The sequence below is a fragment of the Charadrius vociferus genome, unplaced genomic scaffold, assembly GCF_000708025.1.
Source record: "Charadrius vociferus isolate BGI_N301 unplaced genomic scaffold, ASM70802v2 scaffold201, whole genome shotgun sequence".
NCBI classification, from domain to species: Eukaryota; Metazoa; Chordata; class Aves; order Charadriiformes; family Charadriidae; genus Charadrius; species Charadrius vociferus.
In genome coordinates, this window is record NW_009646936.1 from 2,385,001 (window position 1) to 2,399,165 (window position 14,165).

Below are 14,165 nucleotides of genomic sequence, written 5' to 3' on the forward strand. Positions count from 1 at the left end.
AAACATCCTTTGACTACAATTATTGAACTCTAGCAAAATATTATTTTAAGCTGGGTAAACTGATGTTAGTTCCGTGCTAAACAGCACTCAAGTCCTACGATAGTAATGTGGAAACTCACCGGCTGAAGGGGGCGTGTGTGTGTGTGTGTGAGGGGGAATTACTACTCTTGATAAAAGCAAAGGAATGCAGCCAAGCAGCAAGTAAGGAAAGCATGAAATTAATGAATTTCCCTTGCTGTTTTAATGAAGCCTGTTTATTGTGTAAGAAGAAAGGACTTCAGCTTAGGAAATCTCATTTCTGGATTAGGAAAAGGCCTCCATCACATCCACCAACTTTTCCCAGCATATGTTGTTATACATAAAGTAAAAACTGTAATTGTCCTTTTGCTTTAATGTTTCTCTTCTACTACTAAAGAACTGCTGTCTTAATTGAAAAAAAAAATAAAATTCAAAGATTTCAATGGCAGGAAGAAAAAGTTTGCTTAGAGAACTTTTACCGTTACTGTGAATTAGTAGGTTTGGTGTCTGCCAGACACTGGAGCAAGCTAGCTGGTGGTGTCGTAACACCTGATGCCTGCATGTGCAGTGTGTCTCTCCCAGTCTCTCCCTGCAGAGATCTGGTAGAGGTTCCCCATCAGCTGAAGTCACCAGCTTTCCAAGCTAATGCAAGAGGGAGCACCATTGCTTACGGAGTGGGAGCTATGCTTGCTGTGCCTCTAATGAAAATTGCCCTTCCAAAGCATTTTGTAGCAGCAGAGTCAGCTCTAAGTGTAAAGTGCTTGTTAGTTGTATCATCCAATATTAGATCTCACTCAATGAATAACGAATCATGGGTGTGTTGTGTTTCCATCCTTTTTCACCTTTACCACTTACTAATTTTGGAACTTGAAATTTATAATGACAGCACTGAGCCAGGGCTCTTGGCTTAGGAAATGAGAATGTTTTAAAGGGAAGCTTAATAGCTGCATCTTGGTTAAATACACTATTAAGAGTTTAGTCTGACCTACATTAAAAAGTCAGAAATCTTTTCATTCTGCAGATGAATAAAGGGCCCTAACACTGACAAAAAGCACGTGTTAATGTCTCTCTAAAACACTAGGATACACAGAAGTAAAAATGGAAAATTTATTGTGGGACTTACGACTACTTGTTTCAGCACATTATGTGGCAGTGCAGTTTGTCAGAGTGTTTGCTTCAGTGGCTAGTACAGTAATCTTCTGTAGATCGGACTAAGAAGACAATTTGATTTATCCTGGCATGTCTCCTGAATGCCACTGAATTAAAGACCACTTCTAGATTATAAGTTGCTAAGTACTATAGGTAAAAGAACAGCTGATTAAACTACTGGTAGTTTGTTGATGCTGCAAGCAGATATGAGACTCCCTATCGCAGTCTGTATGAACTGTAAAGATGATACATATTTGAACCGCTGATGCATACATAAAATGCACTGATACAATTTTTTAATTAGTGTTATTAACTACGGCTTTGTTCTCTCAAATAGTTGAGTAAAAATTAGAAAGGAAATTGTCATCCAAGACACTCATTATGATATAATGTGCAAATGTCTTGCCTTTTTGCATGCTTCAAGAAGGAGGAGGTCAGGAACGCAGAGAATCAAATTTTGTCTGTCATGTATAATTTACCTATTACATAAAATTTAAACTTAAAGAGTCATTGGATTTATTTATATAATGATTTTTTTTCACACAGAGACACACATGCTTCTTTTCTTCTCTGCTGTAAAGCGTATAGGGGAATAGCCTCACCTAAGCAAATGACTAGTTTATATTTTATAATCCAATTTTTATAAGTCCCATAAAGTGTACATGCTTATTCAAATTATGTTGCTACTGCACTGATAGCAGTCAGCCAAGCTTCAGATTGCTGTCCTGCTGCCACACGTGGTGTCTCAAAACTTACCTGTGTGAAAGCTGGGTCTCAAAGGGAGAGGCTGGAGCTCTTAGGGGCTGAAAAATTGTTAGCTGGCAAGGTGCAGAGCTAATGGTCATCTCAAAAAGGCTGAGGCCACACTACTGAAGCAGATAAAACGCTGTGTGAATCTCACAGGCGACTTGCAATATCTGACAATCTTCTTATTTGCTTCCTGACCATATTCAGCTTTAAGTACTGAAGAGAAAAGACATCCATTTTGATCTAGGAATAAGATTTTTCTTCAAGTAGGTTTTAAGCCTTCATTTTCTTTCATTGGCTTGCAAATTGTTTTGCTGCGGCCATCAGTGCAACAGGTGGCAATACCAGGCGCGAACTAGGAAAGGTCAGTCAAAGCATTGCTCAGATTTAAGAAGAAAAAACTAAAAGACTTGATTTTAATTTTCAACTAACTAAAACCCCATGTGTTGATAATTGGCATTCTGTAACAACAACCGAGGAGGAATTAGTCACGCAGATTAGGGGGTTTTGGTTTTACTTGTTTGTTTTGATGGGGGCTCTGAAGCTGGGCTGAGAATCCACCACTCTAGTAAAAACAAACAAGCTGACAAAGAAAGGAATTCCCTGACATGATCACCTTTCCTGGCATTAATATTAAAGGGTGACACCAGGTTTTACAGTCATGATATCCGGATTTGGAGAAATATATTCATGAGCAAGAAAAAGGATGACGTGGTTGCCAGGAAATGTATAAGATTTCCCAGTTTCTAAATATACATTTTAAACACACAAGTCCAGCTTCCAAATCCACAGCGATGAATTTTCAGGCAGTTTAAACTTACTGCAAGCACAAATCTACTTGCATTTTGTAGAGCCATTCCTCAAGGCTACGTCAGGACAACAGCTTCTTCCTCCACATAAGAAAGCCCAAGAAGTATCACTGCACAGTGCTTTTTCTGTCTCATTAATTTCTAGTATCTTGTGTGATCAAATTCCTGTATACTAGTGCTGTTTCCTTTATACAGGAGTCTCCTCCTCCTGGTTTCTGCCAGTGTATTTGTTTTTCTGGTTATGTTGCAAATGATCGGCTTGAAATTCAGTAGCCTTTTTTTCAGTAGGTCAAAATCTGAGAGGTGAAGGTCTGAGTTTCCAAGTCCAAACACTGAAACTGTGTGCTGAGCTCTCCTCCTCTCGTTGGCAGGGTGCCCTGGCTGCAAACTACAATTAAAGATGAGGAATAGAGGCACTGTAAAAGCAAATGCTCTGGGGTTTTGAAGGTTGGATCAAAGTTAAGCTGTTTAAAGCCAGGAAAGTGCACTCTGATCCAAACAAAAACCTCTTCCCCCTCCCTTCCTCTCTATCCCTTTCGAGATAAATTTCCTTTCTTCATGGCAACCCTGTTTGGAAGTGTGCAGCACTGTGTGAACACTTTTTTTTTCTACACAGAAGTTCTCTGATAACATTTCCAACCCAGGTCAATTAAGTCAGAAACAAGGTAAGCTCAGTTCCTTAAAACAATGCAAGTTGTTGTGCCTAAATAAAATGAGCTACATCTAAATCCCTATGTTTTCTTTGATCCACTTTTAGATCTTTGGCATGGTATGTTCAGTTTACTGCACATACCTTCAGTGTTGCATCGTTTAAAGAAGATTGTTAAAAGATTGTTAAAGAAGATTGTTGTTTTACATATCTATCAGTGGAAAACTCTACATGGTACAATTATAGTAGGCCACAGTGAGTAAAGCAAGATGGCTTTTCAATATCTGATGTGTGCACATGTGCCAGAGACTTGGGAGATGCAACTTGGAATAGGTACAGGTCCTCTTGCCCCTGATCTTGGACCTAGAATTGAATCCCCAAGCTACCAACCCTTTTGGTTTACAGTTGCCCTGCAGGCCTGACTGGGAAAATGAATTATTAAAGACCCTTAGTCCACAATTAGATCTGAGCAGACATAGCTTTATGCTTCACAGAGTTCTAGCCAGGCTTGGGGGGAAAAGGAGTGTCTGTGTAGATATAAAAACAGCACTCAGGCCACAGCCATCCTCGCTAAAGAAGACTTTTGGCAAACTGAACACCCTACCAACTCAGAGTCTGATGTCATCTGACAGCCTGCAGTTTTAGTGAAAGGACTGCTGATGTATTTGGCTTACGTTTAGGATTATGAAGCAGACTTGATTCTGCGTTTTCCCATGAATTATTCAAAGATGAACAAGACTAAATTAATCATATTCAGACTAGATGCCATTTCACAGCCATACAACTGATATGCTTAGTGGGATTTATTAAGAACTGCCCATTAATTTTCTCAAGATTAAGGATCTGTTTGGAAAACTTCCTTTCAAACTTTGAGGTACTTGCTCACATAATGTGTTTAGTCTGAGATAGTATAGCACATATGAATAAAAACTCTTAGAAGAGTGTTCACTTTGGACACAGAAGCATAATTAAAAAATAGCAAGCCACAAAACATTTACATATGCTAAATGTCACTTTGAAACATGGAGTGTGTAGGGGAATGGTTTGTGAGATCGGCAAGAAAATAATGACCTTATCATTATAGTAGATTCCATTATCTTCAGAAATGATTACATTTTTACAGTGTTTTAGTGGACGCAGCCCAAGCAACAAGAAGCATTAGAGCAACTCCAGCAGGCACTATAAAAAAAAAAAAAAGTGTATTTGTTGCCATGGTTAAGTGCATTCCATAACACACCCAGGCTATTTTTCTTAAAACTACATGTTCATCCTGAGGGCACTTGTAGAAGGGAATGACCAAAATAAAAAAAAATAAAAAAAAAAACCCAACAAAATAAATCTGTGAACTTTCTGTACTGATGTTTAGATTTGCAGTTGGTGTTTGTGCCGTATTACAAGGGAAGTAAGGAGTGGTAGTACTGGTATAAAACCAAAAATTGTTTTAAAATCAGGTTGAGGTTTGTTGGAACTCATCTGAGAAGCAGTGGGCTGCAACCAGCTGATGACAAAAGTGTTTGGGTAGATCTAGCCAAATTCCACATGGTACAAAATGTGAGATGGGAGGACAAAACTGACTGAATGCTACCTTCAGCATCCTGGCATACTCTACCCCAGCATACTTCGGTATAGGCTCAGGCCTGCTTCAATTTAAATCCAGCTGCAAGAGCTCTCCTTCAGGCCATTCTAATAACTGAATCTCTACAGCAGCACCTGAGGTACAATTTTTTCACTTAGCTGTACCTTAAAAACACCATGCGAACTGCAAATACAGGGGTAAAGCTGGAGACATGCTTGTTTGTCCAGGCTACCAGTGTTTCAACAGCCAGAGACTCTTTCAAAATGAGGGAAATTTCAGACACTACCAAGATGTTCTTTGAAGTGTCTTTGTACTCGCAGTCTGGCAGGGAGCAGCCTCCATGAAGGAAGCCAAGATTTGAGTCTTTTCTCTGGCGTGCGTGTACATTGGAAATAAGAGCACACTGTTTACTTCAATCGCTGTTGATGCCCTTAGGGAGAATTAAATAAGGAAAGTGCCAGAGCTGGTGAGTTTCACATAAAACAGCAGGGAAAGGATGGGAGGTTGCAGAGGAAGCGCCAGTCGGAAGTGGGATGGCCCAAACCAGCTGAGATAATGCTTCCTGAGGTGTAATCACTGGGTGATACGCAAAGGCATGAGCACTCCACCTCTTATTTCCTTAAGAATAAATTTTTTACACTGATGGGCTAGTAAATCCCATTAACTCTTTCAAGCTTAAAAGGAGTTTTCTTACTGTTAAGCCTTCTAAAATCCATGATGCCTTTCTTAGTTAAAAAACACTACCTTATCGATCTTAATTCATTAATGGATACTACTTATGACTCTTTATGGACACCGTTGGGGGCTGACCTTACAACACAGCAGTTAACGTGAAATCCAAGTAGGTTCTGTTTTACATCCAGAAAATTTGGATGCTCCAGGCTTCTCTCCCTTCTTTATCTAAATTATAAATCAGTGGGGAGAAACAAAAGGAGAAAAAGCTTCTGAACTGGATAAGCCTTTAAAAGTGGATTCTGTTCTGTTTTATGACTGTTTTAATGATCTTTGTGAACTGAACTTGTACTTTGGGTCAAATTTGGCTAGGGTATCTAAGTCCAATTGCCACCCATTAAAGCAGTGCAAAGAGACACCACTGGCTATATAGGCAGAGTGAGTGGAATAAATTAGTTTCACCTCAGACTCTTGCATTTCTTGGCCTGATTTACAATGTTAAGACACCGAACGGGCCTACCCAGCCCAGTTACCTGCTTCTCATTTCAGCAGCACTGAAGGGAAACCAGTGGCTCAGCCAGCAAAATAGCTATTGCTCTGTGTTTGTAATGTATACTTAAGTAGCAAACCTTATTGCAGTGTTATTTGCGTTACTGGAACTTTGTCACTTATTCACTGAAGGGCATTTTTGAGTCATGGACTTCAAGAAGGTATAAATTAGACTAGTAGATGTCTGTATAAAAGAGATGAATTACATCATATTTATGGCTAATTCACATAAATAATTTTCCTTAGAAAATGGTCGAACACATAGGAAAGCAAAGTCACTACATGGACAATGTCTTTGTATATAAGGACAGAGAGTTTGCTGGGTGTGTACTTAGCTTAAAGAGTGAATGATTCATCAAACAAAGAAAAAAGGTAGGAGAATACCTTGAGAGTATTTGAATGTGTTTTCTTCTTACAAACAAAAAGAAAATTTAAAAGTAATGAAAATTAAATAGCTAGGAGAGATCTCTTATGTGATCTTTGCATGTTATGAACTTTTCTAGAGTACTAATTGGTTTTTGACATCATCAAACTCTCTTATATACTTTATTCAGTAGGTGATTAAAACACATGAATGGTCAGTTCCCAGTGTTTTTTCTCATACTCTCTAGGTTAAAATAATAAGATCTCTGAGCAGCAGTCTGTCAGCTTGAACCTTTCCCAACTGTAAAGATATGTGTTGTTTTTTTAAAAAAAAATTATTTTGTAACCAATATAAATACACATTTGGTTTTCCAATTTTAAATTTCTAAACTTTTCTTGTATAACATGGTTAAAATGGTGAATAATTCCTTATAACATTTTTTCAGGGGGAAATAGCACGTTTCCAAAGCCAGACTATCAAAAGACCTGTCTGCGCAGCTGCATGTTTGCGTACCAGCCCAAATACTTTTGTTTGTATGGTATACTAAGATTCCTCCTTCTGAGAAGTAAAATTAAAATTTTAATTTTAATATATTCATAGAAGGCATCTTAGGATAGTATAGTAGATTACTGTATACTTAGGCTGGGGAAACGTGTAATTTAATTACCTTTCTGGTAATAACTCCTTTCCTATTTGTATGATGGAAGAAATGTGTGATGGAATAGCTATCAATCAGCATAAACAAATGTCCTGTAATTAACTTACAGGCGAGTAGGAGTCTGTGGTTGACAAAAGGCACATTGCAGTTTATATACCTATCTAGTCCACCATTAGATGTTTATTTTTGGAGTGTATTTAGTGGGATTGCTTGTCTGGGTAGGAACAGGACAACGCATTTTCCCAGCTACTCATCTCATGGTCCCTATGTAGTTCTCTTGTGTATTCAGCTGATTCTGATGGGCAGGGCTGCTAACAGCATTAACACATGCCCACTCTGTGAAGAAAATAAGGAATGTCTCTAGAGTTAAGAGAGACTGACATGTTTTTTTCCTTGTTTCTGGTACAGAGGTAATGGGGGAATTAGAAACCACAATAAAAGTGTGGAAAAATGCATGAATTTAGGAATGAAAATATTTTAGAAGAGTCGGAAATTGTGTAGAAAGAGAGTCCTTTGACTATACCACAGTTCTTTCAGGAACAGCTGGAGCCGTATGGTTGTTTCCAAGCTGTTACACTTTAGGGTGTAATCTTTCCTACAATTTCTTAGTATTCTGCATTTTCTGTACAGGAGTATGCTTGTAAAATATGCATAATGGAAACTGAAGTAATGCACAATTACGATAAAAAAAAATCCTTTGTTATTTATTTACTACTCCTCTGCATGGATGTGGTTCTCCCCTTCTTCGCCCCCAAAAGAGAAAATAAAATTCTCTCATTTATAAAGAAAAAGGAAAAACCCTGACAAAAAGTGTGAGAAATAGATATTCTCTCAAACGGGATTTACACCTCTGAGTTGATGAAATTTACACCTGTGCTGAATGCTGATATGAGAGCTGTACACTTTTTAAGAACCATTGAAGACTTTCTGTGAGGAATCTCTGGAGAGAGATAACTCTCAACCTAATAACCCGAATTACATCCAATTTTTCTACAAAATATCTTTTTTTTTTTTTAAATGCCTTGCACTACACTTTAATTATTTTTGATGAAAGGGTAGTTTTCTTTATAGTTGTCTTAAAAAAAAAAAAAATCTTCCCTGTCTTTCTTTGTTTCATCATGACCTTTGTAGTATTTTTTTTTTCCTTTTTTCAAATTTTAGGCAATAGCTTGTTATAATATACAGACCTAGTATTTCAAAGGAGGCTATCTGGGTCTGGTTGTGCAGTCCAAAATAGATTTCTGTGATCAACCCATATTCTTTTTTTTTGCTGTTTGGAATGCAGTTTGACAACCTGGACATGAGATTTTAAAAATGTAGACAGGCAAGGATATTCTGGGAAATGTAGACAAAGAAGTAAATGAAGGATCACCAAGTTTTAAACGTAAAGAATAATGGTCTTTGCATGTGTAAGTTGTTTTTATTTTTACATTGCTATTACTACATTGATGTTATGTATCATTACAAATACTCGTAATACTAGTCAATCAATTAAGCAGTCCTATTGCATGTTGCTGCATACCGTATTTTCCTGCTTACATCTTTTTGTTTATTCGTAAAAAAAAGCATCATCATCTTCTGCTTCTAGCCTAAAGCTTCCAACTCAGCAGCGTTGTTGTACTTAGGAAAAAGACAAGTTTATGCCAGAGCTCCCTTCCCTCAAGAGCTTCCAGAGGCATTTAATCACCCTTTTTCTGCTTCTTTTTCTCCAGGAGACCAATATGCATATGACTTTCCCCTCCTCTAGATGCAAGGTGTCTTAGCCAAGAGGTGAGGAATTTCTCAGGTCTGCAGCTGCCCCCAGACAGGCAAAAGGGAAGAACACTGTGGGTTATCTGAGGACTTATTTTCATCAAGAGAGCAAAAAAGACTTTAAAGGAGTAAAGGATTCCCTGAGATGCAGATTGTGGATATGGAAATATGAAATGATGAAACAGTCCCTAGGACTTTAACTATTGAAGTCATTAAATAGTGAAATCAGCTCTGTACATAGTGAGGAAGAGTATGTAGTAAATAGTGTACTTGGGAAGAGTACGTAGTATGTAGTATTTCTGGGAATTCACCTGAAAAGGGGGACAGTCTTCATTGGACAGGAATACTACTTCATACCCACTATGGGTATAAAGTTTTTCCATTGTTACCAAGTTCTAATTAATTTGAGAGTGATCCACTGTGGAAGAGAACTGTAAAATTTCACCTAAAGATAATTTGATTTCTGGCAATTATCAGGTGCCAATGGATGGCCCTGACATAAGCAAAGGTGCAGAGAGCAAACAGAACAGTATATGGAGGTAAGGGGAAGGAGATGTATACTGCTTATTACTTGAGATCAGGTTAGAAATCTGACTGAGATGGACACTGCGTGACCTGCACTAACCACAGTCATTGCAGCAACAGAGAGGAAGAAGAAGAAGAAGAAGAAGAAGAAGAAGAAGAAGAAGAAGAAGAAGAAGAAGAAGAAGAAGAAGAAGAAGAAGAAGAAGAAGAAGAAGAAGAAGAAGAAGAAGAAGAAGAAGAAGAAGAAGAAGAAGAAGAAGAAGAAGAAGAAGAAGAAGAAGAAGAAAAGATTTTGGTAGCTGAATTCTCTAAGGGGACTTTCAGGACTCACAATTTTCTGATTTCTCCTTGACCAAGCATAGTTATGGAGCCACTTATCTCCTTCAAAAGGGGAGAAAGCTTCATTTTAAGTTATCTTTTTTTTTTTTTTTTCCCCCCATAATAATGCTGCAGATTACTTGATTAGAAGGGAAAAGTTATTCAGTTACAAAGCTTGATGTCTCAGATTAATGCTTTCCAAGGATCTGTGTCAACTCTCTTGTGTCTGTCCGTTATTTCAATAGGGTTCACAGAGAATGCCATTAACAAAGCCTACCACCATTATTCTAGCTTTTATCTTGGATATCTGTTGAGCCTCCCACCACGAGATGAGATCAGAGTTTCCCATAATATCACTCACAGACAAACGCTTGCCAAATGTATGCTACTAGAACTGCATAAGTGCTCGGGGCAAGCGCAGCAATGCAAGGTGCTTCTAATTTTTCCTTGTAAACACCTCATCAGATATTCCAGAAAAATAATATTCAAATATGCAGCTGTCCCGAAATGCCCTGACAGTGGAAATAATAGTTTTATCAGAGGTAGGGTTTGATTCCATCCGCTTCTGTCAGGCTGATTTACAGAACTGGAAATGTTTCTGTTCTTTCGTTTTTCCTTTCAGAGATCACCACACCTATTAATGAAATGTACATTTCTGGGCATTTTTTCCCCATTGTTCAAGGTTAATGAAAGAGCATGAAAGCATGGCTACTCTTAAATTTCAAACACATTCAGAACATTCATTGCTCCAAAAAGAAGACATTACCTTTTCCTTTTTCATGTCAGGAAAAGCCTGAGATTCGTCATATCCCTCTGACACATAGTAATAAGACAAGAGGTACCAGACAGAAATTTCAAAAAAATAAAACAATGAATTCAGGAGAGAACTCTGATTCCTTGGTAGGACTTCTTTCCTTATTAAACAGATTCTAGCACCTGTTCTAAGAATGTTTCTGTCAAAATAGTTACGATGGTAAAAATACTGTTAAAAATGTTATGTGATCCTGGGGAAGAGGAGTTTAAAATTTTGTATAAAGAAATATCAGAAATGAGAACATAAAGCCAAATACAAAATAGGTATATTCTTAAGGATAATAGACATTATATCTGAAGATATGGAATATACTTTGCACATTCATTCACTGAACTTGACTTTTGAAGATCCAGAGACTTTAAAATAGATGCCTGTGTTTTAGACTTACTTAATGGCAAGTGCTACTTGGAGAGAAAGAAACACTCGCTCAGTGGCATCCAATATTCCCTGTTACAAAAGGCTGGTTCTAGGAATCAGATGAAGGCAGGTTGTTGAATAGAATTGCTGCCCCAATAAAAAATGTAACATAGACATGTAAACTGGCATTCTTTTCTGGTTCTTATCTAACCAGTCATTGTAATAGTTGTAACAATTTCAGAGTGCCTGGGGATGTGAAAAGGACTGTATATCTAGGAACCAGTCTATTTTCATTTACTGTTCTGTTGCAACTTAGCAAATTGCTTTTAAAGATGGCATAGTCTGAACCATATAGATGAAGTTATGAACATTTTTACAATATTTGGTATAAAACTGTAAGTATACAGTTCTTTATTATTCTTGGCTCTCATCACCTTTGGAAGAATTCTCTTGCTTCCGTTTTCCAGTTTAACCTTTGGATCTCAGACTTCTTTTTGGTGGTTTGTTTTTTTGTTTATTTCTTCTTTCATGAATGGGTTTGTGTAACTTCTCCAGGTCTCATTTTTCCTACTTCATGAAGGCTTAGGTTGGCCAAGCAAATCCACCTTTAAAACTCTAGATAAGTACAAAGTTAACTGTTAAATTCAGAATTCTGTTCTTCCAAATAGGCATCATGTGTCATCTGGTTTTCATATTCTGCTAAATCTCTTCTGAAATCTATGAATGCAAACTTTTAATACAAAATATTTAATTCTTTCAAAGTATGTATTTTTGAATGATGAAGCTGAGGTGTGGTTTAAAATACATGCTTTTCTCTTCTTACAGACATATTTTACAGGTCCTTTATATTTGTTTCTTTTGTGTTTCCTGAGGTAGAAATAGTTGAGGCTAAGGTAACACTTGCAAAAACAAAATTAGGTGGTCCTTGTGCTCTTCAGTGGTAATTGTTGTTCATTAATGTCCCTGTTGAAATATCACAGTTTTTAAAAATCAAAGGAAACCACTTACTCTACAAGGACTTAAATTACTAAAGTAGACCCAGCACCTTGTTTAAGAAGTGCATGTGTCTGTAGTTATGCCCACCTGTCATCAACTCTACCTAAACCACTGCAATTTCAGGGAAAATGTGGCTCATCTAAATTTCTGTGAAAATATTGTTATATAGCCAGATATTTTTTCACCATTTATTTATCAAAGTCAATGGTGATCTTAAAATAAAATACGTGCGCATATAGATATATACGTGATCACATCTGAATTGGAGAGTCTAATAACACTGTCTTTACTAGTGTTTTTCACTCCTGTCTTTACTATCATAACTTTCTTCTGATGTACCATATGATCACATCTTTATTACTGCCTATCCACATGCTATCTCGCTGGCAATGTCTTTAGAAAAATGGGCTGGCCCTTAATAAACTATCTGTATGGACACAAAATACACCTTGGTGGAGAAAGAATGCTGCACATGGAAAGGTGTTGCAGCCACATGGAGGGAAATTAAAACATACTTACACTGTTTGATATCCTCTTCAATATCCACCTGGAGGGACCATTTTCCAAGACAGGAAAATAATACAGAGTTTGGCTGTTGCAGTGAAACTTCAGGCTGGTGCATAACATACATTTATCAACAAGACCATTTAGATTTCTGTAGTAATGTTCTGAGACACACCTATGATTGGTTGCTTTTCCTCTCTTTCTGTGAAGCATCCAGCTAGGTTTGCTGTTGGAAAAATGATTTGGATGTGACAGGCAACAATTACGCCCCATTAGGGACTGTGCTCCGTAACGGGAGATTACTCTGCAATGGGAGGATGCCTGTTGTGAACTCACACACACTAGATTGTTTCTGCTAGCTGGGAATGGAATTCAAATAAAAATAACTCTCCTTCCCCCACACCTGCTCCCTATATTTCAGTACTCCTTGAGCAGCTCTCTGGGGACATCAGTATTTGCTATGTTAAAGAAGCGTTTAATGAGGTCTCTTTTGAGGATTGATTATAACAGAATATAATGGGAGAGACAGAAAGAACAGATAAAACTGTAATAGAAAAAAAAAGAAAAAAAGTACTAATGTGACAAGCAACCCTCACTGTTCCTCATTCGCTATGCCTTTGCTTGGCTATAATCTATTCTGACAAAGGTATATCTTATGCAAGATGAAATTATGGGGAGGTGAACCCAACTTTTTGAAGGCTGTGAAGAAAAAAATTACATTTCCAGCATCAGCAAGCAAGGCATAGATAGTCGTGCCTTATACTATACCCACGTAAATGTTCTCTGCTTCAGTCTAGTTTGATAGGTATATATAAACTAGCATTCAACAATCTTCCCAGTAAATCTTCAAATGATGTCATCTTACAAATTAAGTAAGGGAATCTTGAAATCCAGTATCAGCATTATTCTTTTGGATATTAAACTTGCAGTTGGTTACCGTCCACTTAGCTTCCCTGAAATAATTCAGGCTGCTTCCAAGCCTATTTATAAGCCAACTGTTTCACATATTAGGTGCAACAGTTTTTCTTCGCTTACTTTCAGCTGGCAAGATTGTTTTTTATTTAAAAAAAACAACCCCCAAAAAACCTTAAAGCACTAGTCTACTGCTCTCTTAGGTTTTATAAAAGTTTGCTTTCGTAAGAGACATCAGGTTCAAAAAGGCAAAGAGATTGTTTTTCATCAGCATCGTGACAGTTGGTAGGAAAAAAAAATCCAGAGGAAAGATTTATGGAAAAGAAGAAAAGCACAATTCTATCACTGAATTTTGTTTACAAGCTGATAAACAGAACTGTTATCTGGACATTGGAATCTCTCACTATGTTTAGCGGAGAATGAGCACACTTCCAGTCTCTGCTGCAGATATTGAAGGTCCGCACGTAACCGGGGTCACGTAGACAAGAAAGCACTCCTGATTTTTTCTCTTTGTAATGGATACTGAAGTTGACACAGATGGTATTAATAAGAAGGCAAACTCCAAGGCTGCCAACTGCGTCAGTCCTAGGTCTTTCAACACACCTCATCTGAAACGATAACTATAATTGCTCTTCCATTGTGTAGTACCACTGTGCCATACATCTTTAAAAAATATTAATTATTCACAGGACTTACTCTACCAAAGCATTGTTGGAAAAAAAGCCTCTATATGTAGTATTCAAACTTCTTCTTTAATTGAAGTTTTCTTAGAGTTTTAATGCTTCCCAGCAATGAT